The sequence below is a fragment of the Sciurus carolinensis genome, chromosome 13, assembly GCF_902686445.1.
Source record: "Sciurus carolinensis chromosome 13, mSciCar1.2, whole genome shotgun sequence".
In the NCBI taxonomy this organism is placed as follows: Eukaryota; Metazoa; Chordata; class Mammalia; order Rodentia; family Sciuridae; genus Sciurus; species Sciurus carolinensis.
Genome location: NC_062225.1, coordinates 62,082,722 through 62,096,300, shown reverse-complemented (window position 1 = coordinate 62,096,300; position 13,579 = coordinate 62,082,722). Strand labels below are relative to the sequence as shown.

Below are 13,579 nucleotides of genomic sequence, written 5' to 3'. Positions count from 1 at the left end.
CCCTTGTCTATATCACATCGTAGTAAATATCATTATGGTGAGAGTGCATGCAAGAGGGAGGGTCACATGGCAGATAGGAATTTAACTACACCCTGCTCTTCTATAGCAATGCTTTCTTTGAAATAACCTGGGTTCTATGGTCAATCCTGTCAGTTTTCTGTTGTTATGACAAAATATCTGAGAAAATTCATTTCAAGGAATGGCTTATGTTGGTTAATGGTTTCAGTCCATGGTTACTTGGCCCTACTGCTTTAGGCCTGTGGTGGCACATATATCATGGAAAACGGACTGTGTGGCAGAAGCCTGGTCACCTTCTTCTTCCCCAGGAAGGGGCTGGGGTCTCAAAATCTCCTTTGAGGGCCTGTCCTGATGACCTAACTTCCTTCCACTAGGCCCCACCTCCTAAGGGTTCTATCATCCCCAAATAGTGCCACCGGCTGGCAACCATGCCTTTAGCACATGCACCAGGGGGAACATTTTAGATCCAACTATCCCACAAGGAAAGGCTGCAGCTCTGTGATCTTGGGATTATTTCCTTTCCTTAACCAGGAGACAGCTATCGTTCTTGGTCCAGAATTTCTTTGTTCACATGGCTTATTTCCTTCTTCAAGTAACAGACTTCTTGTCAATGGAGTTTGAGCCTGAGATATTTATCTGCAGTGGTGCCCAGCATGGAACCTTACAGGCAAGATCTAGGGAGGTGTGGGTGGAGAAAGGAAGCATCATGGTCTTGCGTCAGGTTTGGGATCCTCAGGTTTGGACAGCCATGGCAAGTGGAAGGGCCGTGGCTTCCCACTGTACATGTTCACTTTGATTGGAAACACTTAGGTGTGGGAACATGGGGTCACTGTGCGCAAGGATGCTTTTCAATCATGGAAACTTCTCAGACTCATCTCCTTATTTAAAACATTTTAACCACAGCAGTTAATTATTTTTATTAGAAAGACCAAAGTCCATGTCAGGGCAAACCAGACTCAAAGTGCTCTCCCGCCACGGACTTCCCCACACTCCTTCTGCACCACCTGCTCCCTTGCTCTCCTCCTGCAGCCTCGCAGGCCTTCGGATAGTTTCTGGAATACACATGCTGGCTCTTGCTTAGGGTTTTTGCTGGGTATTTCCTCCCTCTTTCTGGAAAACTGCCCTCCCTCTCTCCTTGCCAAACTACTGTCTGCTGTGACCAGCACAGCCAAACTCTCAGCTTCAGCGAGAGGGATTGGATTGGAAAATAGATTCTTGAACACAGATTTTGAAGATTCAGTTGGGATCAAGTGGAGCTCTGCTCTCTGATGGAAATGCAGATCTAAAGAGTTAAAGCCAGTCATCTTTATTTATATATGTCTCCTTATCAGGTTGAAGACTATGCAAGCATTATTCTTTGTATTCAGGAAAGTTACAGAAACTAGGACATCTATGTAGCTTTTCTGCAGTTGCCATCCTCAGTTGGAAAGTGCAATGTTAGGAGCTTTGTGTAGATCTGAAGAATGTCCATTGTTAAACGTTACTGTAAAGTGGGCAGGAACTAGAGAGGCAGAGTTGATGAAACATTGTGGTTGTCTAGCATAAGAATTCCTTCCTTCCTGGGAGCTGTGCACCTGAGATCAAGGTCAGAGTTGATAGGACTCTTGCACAGAGCCTCCTCATGCAGGGCATTGCCACAGCAGCTGAGCATCCTGTGCCCTTGCACAGAAACATTCCCAGGTACCAGGCATGCCACAGCCAGGAGGGCATCAGAGACCCCCGATCTCAGTCACTGCTCTCCCATCCTCTGTCACCACTCTGCACAATTGTTCCTTTACTCAGCCTTCTCTGTCCAGGCTGCTTGTCCTTGTCACCACTCCCACGACTCTTTTCACCACTGCAGTACCACATTGATTTATGTCACTAATTTGATTAGTACTTGTCTTATTTATGAGATTCCTAGGTCTACAAGGTCAGAATCTGTGCTGGGCTTTGTGCATCCCTAATGTTAAGCCCAAGTCTGGTCTATAGTAGGTCCTTCATAATTATCCACTGAATAAATAAACATGGCCAAGTTTTTGAAACCTCATTCTACTAATCAGTATTTGTGACACTCTGAGTTCTCACTTCGTCTCCTTAAGACTCGTTTGGTTCACCAGTCATGTGGGAATTCTGTCGACCTTGGGGGATTGTTCTGGGAAAAGTCTTAGGTGATAGATATCACCATATTCTATAGACTACAATCCACCCTACAAGAGTAAGTTGCTATTTTTGCTTCTGTTGATTTATTATTATTCTAGAACAGATATAACTGAGGCTAAGATCGACCAAATTATATTATTATATTGTGTGCATATACAAATAAGTAACAATGAACCCCACTGTTGTGTATAATTATAACAGAGCAATTAAAATTTTTTTTAAAAATAGGATAAATTTATTTTTGGCCCCAAAGGGAGTTTTTGTTCCTTTCTATTCTCTTTTTTCATTCAATGGCATCTCTTCTTATTGTTCTACTATTAAAACCTGCATTAAGTTAAGGGCCTGACATAAACCATTTGTCTTACTGCTTATTTAAACAGGGGCTATTTGCATTTTAAACATGAATGAGGAACAAAAGACTTTTTAAATGCTGAGCATCAGTGTGGAAACAGAGACTGAGCATGCAGGAGTGGGTCAATGCCGACAGCAGCAGAGACGCCCACTCTGCCTTCCACATCGGGGGTCTGCTACCTGAGCCCCAGCGATCCCCCTGTTCTTTAATAATCCTACCATATTTTATTCATTTCAGTTCAGAATTCCCCTCCAACATAGTGTTTGTTGGTTTTGAGGATTTTTGAGAATGTTGCAATTGTCTCCGAGGAAATTGGAAGTAGCTTGGAATTCTGCCAAACAATATATTGTAGCCACCCTCAAGCCCACCCTAGTCCCAAAGTCTCCAGAGTCTTGAAGGACTAGAGAGCAGCCTTTTATAGGGGCTTGAGTCTCGGGATGTAGGGAATTAGGAAGCAGGTGACAGTGATGATAGGTGAGGAGGATGGATTATCCCTGCTCTTTCAGGCTCTACGGGAGAAAATAATTATTTGGACTGGTTATTATTGTGACAAATCGGTTTGCACTCATCAGTCATAAGTGCCTGTGATTACTTTCTTAGGATAAATTCCATGATAAGAGTCACTGCAGGGCACACCCAGAAGTATACTTCATAATCCTTGACTTTATGAAGTTTATAACTTAGTGATGGAGGTGAAACACACACACACTCAAATTAAAAGATAACAGGAACCTCAAAGTAGTGGTCAGAACAATAACTGCTATACTATTAGAAAAGGCAGAACCCACTGCAGGCTGGGTCTTGATATGACCTTGAAGGATGACTGGAGGGTAAAGCATTGAAGCAGGTGGAAAGGAGGGGCTGATGGGGAGGGACCACTTTAAGTGGGCAAAACAAGGCCACGTGTAGTTCTGAATTCAGACATAATTAACTGCTCCTTATCTTCCCGCTGGCCTTTGGGAGTGGAGAATAGGGGTAGTTCATCAATTATAGGAATTGCTGATTCAGTTTATCACTTGCATATGGTGGGTGGTATGGTGAGGAGGACAGCAGCCACCCTCACCCTATCACAGGTGAGGACAGGAGGAATCAGTGGAGGAGGGATTGGAACTCAGGCCTTCGGGATTTCCACCTCCATGGGGCTGCTTTTCCCTTCACTGCTTTGCTTCCTCCTGTATTCTATAGAGTTTGCTATAATCTGGAGAATATGGAAAGCAATGGACTGAGTGATAATCTGGAAGAATCTCTCCAGTCCATGCAGGCTGGTTAATGGCCCCACTTAGACATGTGAAGATGCAGAGGCAGCCTGCTCATAGATACGTGGCAGCCAGAGAGGTGATCACGTTCCGTTTTACTGTGTGATTCATTTCCTGCCCCCAGCTGGCGCATTGGAGCAGGCTCTGCAGCTTTCAGCCAAATGTCTGCAGTGCTCCAATGAGGGGCCTTGCTGCGCTGGATGAACTGCGAATTTTCCCCCTGCTCGCCTAACGCAGGCGCTGGAGCTTGTAATCACAGTGCTTCAGGGTTATGAAGTGCCTGTCAAGCCTTCCATTACCAACCCACAGCCTTGGAAGGCTGCCGTGTATCTCCCCTAGTGCTGTGCACACAGCAACGCCCTCCCTTCCAGAATGGCTGTGCTTCTACATGATGCGAATTGATTGAAGTCCATTTAGTCACGGGTGGAAGGAAAAAAGGGGCCATTGAAGGATTCCAGATAAAGAAAAGGAACTAAAATTCCATGACTGGTGTCAGAAATGTGGGGGAAAATTCTATGTCCTTCACTGATGGATCTCAACCTGGCTAATGAACTTTCTGCAAAGCTCTAAAGGAACTGTGCTGGTTGCAGGAAGCACATGGACAAAAATTGTTAATGTTGAATCAGGAAGCTGCCTCTGGAAAGAGAACTTTGCCTTGGTGCTAGGATCTCCTTAACATGGCAGCGTGAGGACAAGTCCAAGTTAGATTCTTCATTGAGCTAGATGCTTCAGTGATTCATAGAAAAGAGCCTAACATACTTACTTGAAAAAAAAAATTCCAAAATGTAGAGTTTAGTCTGCTATGAGTAAAATAGAATGATACCACCACAAATAAAGAGCAAGAAGATAACTTTCTTCTTGACCTTATTTTTAATCTCTCTGCTTAGAAGTTACCACAGGAGAAAAACCACAGGTGCACACGAGGAAACATTCATAGTTGTTCATTTTAGTATTTATAAGGGTTTCAAATTATAATCAAAATATCAAATCACATATAATACTTTATAGTAAACCCACTGAAAATTCCACCAGACTGTCACTAAAAATAACCTATATTAGGAATGTTTAAAAGCATATGATAATCCAGTGAATCCACATTGTGCACAACCATAGAAATGAAAAGTTGTACCCCATTTGTGTACAATGAATCAAAATGCAGTCTGCAAAAATAAAAAATAAAAAATACCATCACAAATTCAAAAAAGCATATGGTTTTGATTATATCATGATTATCTCTTTCAATATAAAAACAGGTTCTAAGATGGTAGGTACCACAGATTCTATATGGAGGATATATTGGAAGATATTCAAAAAGATATGAATAGTGGTTAAGACTGCTGTGATCCATGACTTACATTGTATCTTCCCTGGAGTTGTGCAATGTCATGGCCCTGACTGCTTATTCTGGACTGTGGAATCACAGATGTCTTCTATATGTCCTGTGTTGCTTGTCATTTTTTTTTTTTAAACAAAACACATGACTTTACTTCTTTCATATAAAAATCATAGAACCTGTCAAATGAATGGAGGGTGCACTGAATCCAGGTCCCTTTCAGGTTCTAGGCAGAGAATCATCAAACCAGGACTGGATGTTTTCTCTGCCAACCCATAGCATAAACAGCAGTGCTCAGCTTGGAGCAGACATTGGAATTACCTGGCGGGCTTGTTAAGCACAGGTTGGCAGGCCCCACCCCGGAGTGTTTTATGTAGTAGGTCTGGGGTGGACCTGGAGGATGCTCAGGTCCAACAGAGCTCTGCTGCTACCAGGCCCAGGCCATGTTGTGAGCGTCCCTGAAGCTGAGTGTTACCTGGTGAGAAGAACCCAGGTATACTGGGTCTCTGCTCTGTTAGGGAATTTTTGCGGTGACAACTTTTTAAAACCTCAGCTCCAGACTCCAATTCTCTGCAATGTCTCCCTTTTCCACTCCAGGCAAATTCACATAATGCAGACTGGACATAGCTTCTTTTCAAGTTCCAGGACTAGGGAAGCATAGCAGATGCTTGAAAGCTCACTTTGACTAATTTTTAAAATGCCTCCCTTTCCTGCTCTTTAAAGTGATGACAGAACATTAACATTCTATTGCAGGTTCAGCATGAGAAATACAAGTATATTTGAGACATAAGACTTGTTATGAAAAATATTGCAAGTTTCTGGTTCACTTGAAAGGCAAAAAGTCTATGTATGTAATCAATTCTAATGAGTTAGATAAATTGATTGCTAACTCCCAAAAGAGTTTAAATAAGGCCTTAGACAAGCAAGTGCTGTTGTACTTAAATTTATGGTATATATTATCAGCTTGGCTTGGAGATGCATATATTATGTACTTTGTTAATGTACCAACATTACCTACAGAGTCATCTTTTTGACAAAAGCATTCATGAAGACTTGGAGACATGTGATAAAGGAGAAAAATCTTTGGAGATGTAGAAGTATACATAGCAAATCATCCTAGGATGATTTGAAGGCTCAGAATGATAGAATTTTATATTTATTGCTTTGATTTTTTTTCTCTAAAACACTTAACTGTTTTAAAATGTTTTCCAACTCCTCCATCTTCTCAACCAAAACGAGGTAGACTGGATTCACATGTTATTTATGCCTACTCCCACAGGTTAAGAAATTGAGGCTTGGAGTGGTTTAGTGATTTGCCTAAGACCACGTTTGCCTTATTAAGCCCAGGTATTTAACTCTAGGGGTTTTTCTTCCTATCAATACATGCTGCTTTCTGTCACCTCTTTTGCCTTTTTGAGTGTCCTGTGGAGTAAAATAAGACAAGAGGCATCACCTACTCAGAAAGCTATACTGTAGAGTTTCTTTAGAAATGTTCTAGTGATACTACACACCCCTGAGATCCAAATTTCATTTGATCATTTTATTTCTTGCCTAAAAAAGTAGGCATTTTTGAAACTTGGGACATCATTGTATAATTGTTAATAGTAACAACCAACAAATTAAACCACTTTAAGTAGTAGACTAGAAATAGCCTAATGCTCTCTAACTGATGGGAAGGAATTTTTGCACTTAGAAGATTTTAATTTCCTTTTTTGGCACTCTCCTCTTAAAATTTGCCTCTGAAGAGCCTGGGTGATTTCTTGGCCAGAGTTTTGCAAAGCCAAGCCAAGCGTTCAGCTGGGAGGAGGATGGTTAAGGCAGTGAGAGCCAATTAGGCTGCCTAGCCAGAGATTACGAAAAGTGCACACCTCAAATCTGGGAGTTGCACAAACAAGGGAGACATCTCCTTGGAGGAAAAAAGTCGGTTTTGAAGGTTGCTTTGGCAGCCTCAAGAAACATTTCCTAGAACACGAGGAAGCAGGGTCTATCTCAGGAGAGATCTATTTCACGGCAGACACTTTTTGAGTTTTGAAAACAACTGGAGATAGGGAAAACTTTCATCTTTAGGTCCCTACGGGACTGATTTTTCAGATGCTAGGAATTAAAGTCCAGAAACTAAGATAAGCAAGGTCTACAACAAGCCATAGATAAACACATTTTGGCCTATGTGGAATCTCAAGGCTGTCTATGGGGTAAAATCCCCAGTCGATTTACTGCGTGCATAAATTAAACCCCAAATGGTATTGTCAGATCTTTTCCTTCTGTGGAGAAGCATTGATGAATCTTGCAGTTTATTCAGAGGCTGAGAACTTTGTCAAATAAGGACAAATATGGACTTGGCAAGGAGACACTTTGTTCAAAAACTATTGCAATAGGGAGAACTCTCCAATTTCAGGATGTGCAAATACCTCAAATACAAAAGGTTTTTAGAGGAAGAGGCTAGCAGGAATTTTTGTAGAGAAATGGACCTTCAGGTGGGAGCAAACATAGGATGATGTTTTGACAGATGATTCTTGCTGTGGTCACCCATTTCTCAGGATGGGCTGTGAAAGTCGAATGTTTTGTATTTCAGTGGGTAAGGGACAGGTAATTGAGAGAACCTCCATGGTCAATGTGATGGAACACTGGCCAACTGGGCAGCCACACCTGAATGGGGATCCCAAGACTGGCTGCACCTGGGAGCTTGTTGGAAACACAATTCCCATGATGCCATGCTTGAGTGGCTGTACTTTAAAAAGCTTCTCAGATGATTTGATGCAAACTCAAGTTTAAGAATAAATTAGGTAATGATGCATGGATTGAATCCGAAAACCTGGCTTAGACTTGTGGATCTGCTAGTTTTAAGCTGAATAATTATAGAAATCACTACATTTAGCTTGAGCTTCCTTTTCTATAAAATGGGAATATTCCCACTCACTTTAAAAAGTCATGGTGAGATAGCATGATGCTAATGTGAAATGTTTCAACAGAAAACAAAAATTTTAAGCACTGTTACTACCACAAGGTGATAACTGTGGGGTAATAAATACCATATGGTGCCAACCTCTAATCAGTTGCAGAGGTTTGTTGGTTGGGTTTGTTTCCTTTGGGTTTTTTTTTTTTTTTCTTTTTCTTATTATTTAGCTTTTAATTTTTTACAGACTGTATTTTGATTCATTGTACACAAATGAGGTACATCATTTCATTTCTGTGGTTGTGCACAATGTAGATTCATACCATTCGTGTAATCATACATGTACATAGGGTAATGATGTCTGTCTCATTCCACCATTTTTCATTCCTCCCTCCTCTCATTTTCTTCTACATATTCTAAAGTTTCCCCTTTATTCTCTCATTCCCCACCCCCCCAACCCCCATTATATATCATTCCCTACTTATCAGGGAAAACATTTGGCCTTTGGTTTTTTGGGCTTGGCTTATTTCACTTAGCATGATATTCTCCAATTCCATCCATTTATTTGCAAATGCCATATTATTCTTCTTTATGGCAGAATAATATTCCATTGTGTATATATACCAGAGTTTCTTTATCCATTCATCTGTTGAAGGGCATCTAGGTTGGTTCCACAATCTAAAACTCCTTTTATTTCATTCCTAGCTGCAAGCAGGTACCCACTTAACCCAATGTCCTGTAGGAATATCATTTTCACTTGTACTGGGAATAGATTGGGATCCGAAATGAACAGTCTCCTAACATTTGATGATTTTAAATGGGTCTAGGATTAGGATCCATCTTCTGGTTCTTGGTCCAGTGACATAGGAACTTCACTTTTTAAAATCATACATTAATCCAGGGCTTAGCTGCATATAAGAGGGATGTGCATGGAGCCATAATTTCTCTGTGACACAGAAAGGGTAGGGCATTAACCTTGACAGAAGTATAATGGAGCTAATGCCTTACAAAGCATTTTTTGCTGTTTTTATTTTTCATATTGGTTTTTGCTTTTTGTGTAGTACAGTCTCACAATAGAAAGGCAATAAAGGCCTGATGACTGCAGTAGGAACTTTACTGAATTTTTCCACAGTGATTTTCACCACTAACTTTACCTTCAGTTCAGACTTGCTCCTGACTCATGTTCCCAGTGTGTGGAAAGGGGCACAGTGATCAGGAAGTCACAGGAACAAAAGAAAAATTTTCCGGTGATGGTGTGAGTCTGTCCTGAGTGTATGTGTTTGTGTGTGTTTTCTTCCTTCTAATCTTGTGTTTGGTGATAGCTTTGTGTGGCTGTACAGATACTATCATCAGTGCTATATTCTATGATAGTGTACAAAACATAATCCTACTCCTTAGGAGCTTCAAGTGTAGCCATAGTTTTGTGTGGCATTTGGAGCATGAAATGAATTTGTATGGCCTCACCTGCCCAAGGAAAATTGCTTCCAGATGAAATTAAGATAGAGTTAAGGACTAGAAGTCTTCCTGTCTAATAGGTTACAGAGCTCACTTCTGAAGTCAAAGGGCCTGGGTTTTACCATTTAGTAGGTGGGTGACTTGGAATTATTTCTATGAAATATATCTTTTGTGTCTTATAAATAATCCTGAGAAATGAATGATATGCGTATTAGAGGACCAAATGAGGGGTGGTATATAAATCACTCTCATAATATTTATGTTAAAGGGGGTCACAACTCAAGGCAGCAGGAGTCATAGTAGCCCAGTGGTGGCAACAACCGAAATATCTATCAAGTGATGAATGGAAAAAGAAAAGAGGTAAATCCTAAATCCATTCAATTGAATATTAATCAGTCATGAAAAAGAATGAAGTGCTGATAAATGCTACAACATGAATGAGCCATAAAAATGTTATGCCAAGAGAAAGAAGGCAGACACAAAAGTCACTTAGTATAATCTCATTTGTTTGAAACATTCAGAATAGATAAATCCATACAACTAAGAGACAAACTAGTGGTCGCCAGGGAGTAGGAGGAGGGAAACACAGAATCAATGTTTCTGCACATAATTTGCTTTTATAGTGATGGAAATGTCTTGGATTTAGAAGTGATGGTTGCATGAATGATATGGTGAATGTACTAAATACCCCTGAAATGTATCTCAAAAATTGAACCAAAAAAAAAAAAAAAAAAAAGTGTACTGGGATTGTTTATTCTTTAGGTTTCTGAACATACCACGACCATGGGTAACTTACTCTTGCACTTGAAGGAAGGTTGGGGAAAAAGATGGGAGTTTCTCTTCTACTTGAAAATTGGATTTCCACTGAGTGACTTGGGCTGCAGTTGGAAGATAAAATATTCCCCTTCCCTTGCCCTGCTATTCCTAGAGCCAATTCTTATTTCAGGGAATGGCTTTCTTTTCTGAATCTAGAAAATCTATTTTTGTTACTAAAGGCAAACCTTTTCAGCACTGTGGGGGTTAACTTGATATCAAGATTTTAATTTTTGACTTTTAAGTCTTTTCTGGGTTGTTTACTAGGTGAGTTATTCCCTGCTCAGTGAAAACAGCCTCTTTAATTTCATTGCCTGATATGATGTGTCACTGTTTCATTATTCTGCTTTACAGATCAGGAAGTCAGTCCCTAAAGAGCAAATATAATTTAATGGACTCTTTACCTGAGATTTCACTAAAGTGAAAAATTGGTAAAACGGTCCACTACATGATGACTAATTATCTCAAAATACACATGCTCCTAGAATCCTTTAGGGGCTAAAACGTTCATCTGGAATTCAGATTCTTATTAGGGAAACCCGGTCCCTGTTGGGTCCCCATTATCAAGCCTTATTTTTAACACTTAGGAGCACCTCTAGTCATATGTATGGTGTATGCTCTGTGGCCTGGGTAGCTGATCATATTTTCCAGGAATTTTCCTTTTCTCCTAAAATGCTTTTTAAGAATTCTAGTGTTTAATTTCTAGTCATTTTGTTAAAAAATTTTTTTCTCTTGACTAGAAAAAGCTTCCAATATTTAGTGGTGTTATGGTTAGGGGCAGGTCCCTCTGAGAGGATGAATCATCTTCTAGCTCTTTCTAAAGCAGTGGAAATGGTCTAAAGTGCTGATTTGTTCTCTCTGTAACTTAAATACCAGGATCTCAAGAAGCATAGTATATGTTGATACTGCATCAAAGATATTGCAGTCTAACTTCAGAAGCTTTGAATATATATATATGTGTTTTATTTTTTTAACATAACTTTTAGTGTGATGGACTGACAGATCTGACTCCATGAGAATGTTATAGGCCAGACTCTAAGGGAAATGACTAAACAGACTCCATTTTGCTCTGAGACTCCATGTTATGTAGGAAATAAACTTCTCCCATGGGAACACCCTGCCTCTGTGCCCATTATCAGTTACTTAGTGTGACATGTTTAACTATACAGAATGACAATCTCTATGTAAAGAAAAACTGCTCTCTTTTGATCCCTATTGCTCCTAAACAACGTACCATGTGAACAGTGATTGTGTGGATGTTAGTAACCATTCTTTAGTTTGTACCTAGATAAGGGTCATTTTGACCCACTTTCCCCTCTGTTGATGATCTCATGATGTTAATGTGCAATTTCGAATCATAGCAACAGACACTTATAATTAATGTGATTTTTGGTATAAGAACCCCTACAACCCTGTGGTCGGGGCTGTTCTCCCAATAGCCATTTTTTGGGGCATTGAGTGAGACAGTCAGCTGGCCGGTGATTGGTCTGTTCTTAAGTTGCGCCCCATAACTTTAGAAGGGCAGTATAGATACTTCATGCAACTTTTGACTCAGAAACCTTCCTAAAAATTAAATTTATCAATCTTTCTTTCTTGGCGTCATCGTCAGTGTACCCTGCCCCAGTCCCTTCCTGGAGCATCTCCAATGCTGTGGCCTCACACCTCTGCCCTCTCCTCCCAAGCCTTTTCCTACAGATCACCCTCCCCTGGGTGCAGCTCCCAGAGAGAGGCTGTGCCTTCACCCGTTTCAACCCAGGGTGCAGACCATCTCCATCCTGGGGCACAGGCCTGTCCCCCATCCTATCTCCTCCTTGTCCTGAAGCTTGTTGCTCTGGCAGCTGGACATTTACCTTGGGCACCTGAAACTGCTGGGGGTAGTGTGGAGGGACTGGGGCTTCTCGTTTCTATTTGTGCTTAATCATACAGCAGGGAAGATTTTTTAGGGGATCATAAGGAGGCACTGCCTTAAGACTAGGAAAAAGGAGGAAGCATAGAGGTTGAGAAGTCTAGAGACTTGTTCCCTCCCGCTTGCTGTCCTCATAGCGTGGTGGCCGCGGTGCTCCGGCTCTGGCTGGGCCTGCAGCCATGGGTCAGGACTCTGCGTGCCTTCTCCCCTGTGGTATCCCTGGCCACTCATGCTTTGAGGCCTGGACTGCGCATGACAGAAAGAACATCCAAAAGTGAAAGGCAGCTGAGAAGAAAGGCACTACCTCCTAGGACAGAGAAAATGGCTGTTGACCAGGACTGACCTAGAGTTTACCCTGTTGCAGCACCATTTAAACCCTCCACAGTACCTCTACCTGTTTGAATGTGTTATCCAGTGAAAAAGGGCGTGCCTATGGCAAAGGAGGGAAATCTGGAACTTTTAAAGATCCCCAGTTTTGTGCATTTGACTCCTGTAGCAATTAAAAAAACAAATGGCCAGCTGCACTAGACAGTGATGAGAAATGTGAGAAGCATTTTCTGATTGAAATTGACACAGCTGATTGTTTCATCAGGACCATCTATTTGAAACCCCAAAGGATGTACTTACCATCAAAACAGATAGGTGTCCTTTAAAGAGACAGAATTATGATTATGCGATATATCTACTAACGGTTTTATACCAGGAGTCTTGGAAAACTGAAGAATGGGAAAAAAATAAGACTGAAGCAGACATGGAAGAATATATGTGGAAAAATAGTGCCTCAGAAAAAAATATCCTAGAAACTCTTCTTCCAATTAAATCTGCTGAGAAGAACACAGAACTAAATAAAGAAGAGCTCCTTGGTACCAAAAAAGTTGAAGAATACTGAAAATCTGTTCTTACTCTTAAGAATGAGGGGGGAAATGAAACTACCCTTTCCCAATACAAAGAATCAGTGAAGAGAATATTAAGTTTGGCATGAATTATGAAGTAGAAAAACCTGCTTTATTAATATTATGATATATGTAATCTATATCTAATTTGATATAAAAGTAAAAATGTTTTAAAAACCATTTGTTTTACATCAGACTTAAAATTATCCCTTTCACTCTAATGTGTGATGACAATGATTATTTCCAAGTTTTTTTTTTTTAAGTTTATATATTGGGTTAATTAGACTAATCAGATGGAAAAAAAAAAAAAAGTCTGTATTTGGGTCTCCTCTCCCTAGCTGGTTAATCCTAGTAGTTTGACCTTTTAAGCCTTTCTTTACAAAATGGGTATGATAGTAAGAGGCGCTGCGAGAATGAGATAGGCCCCAGATCTCAAAGGGTGGAGGGCCCCATCTCTGACTGGTCTTGCCTTGTGTGTGCCTGGGTCATGGTGGAGTCTTAGCCTCTGGAAACAACCC

At 40.7% G+C, this 13,579-nt stretch overlaps 1 pseudogene; it reads left to right on the top strand.

The window, feature by feature from the left end:
* The window catches only part of LOC124962895 (28S ribosomal protein S35, mitochondrial-like), a 108,523-nt pseudogene extending 95,373 nt beyond the window's left edge, over positions 1-13,150 (top strand).
* The last annotated feature ends 429 nt before the right edge of the window (positions 13,151-13,579 follow it).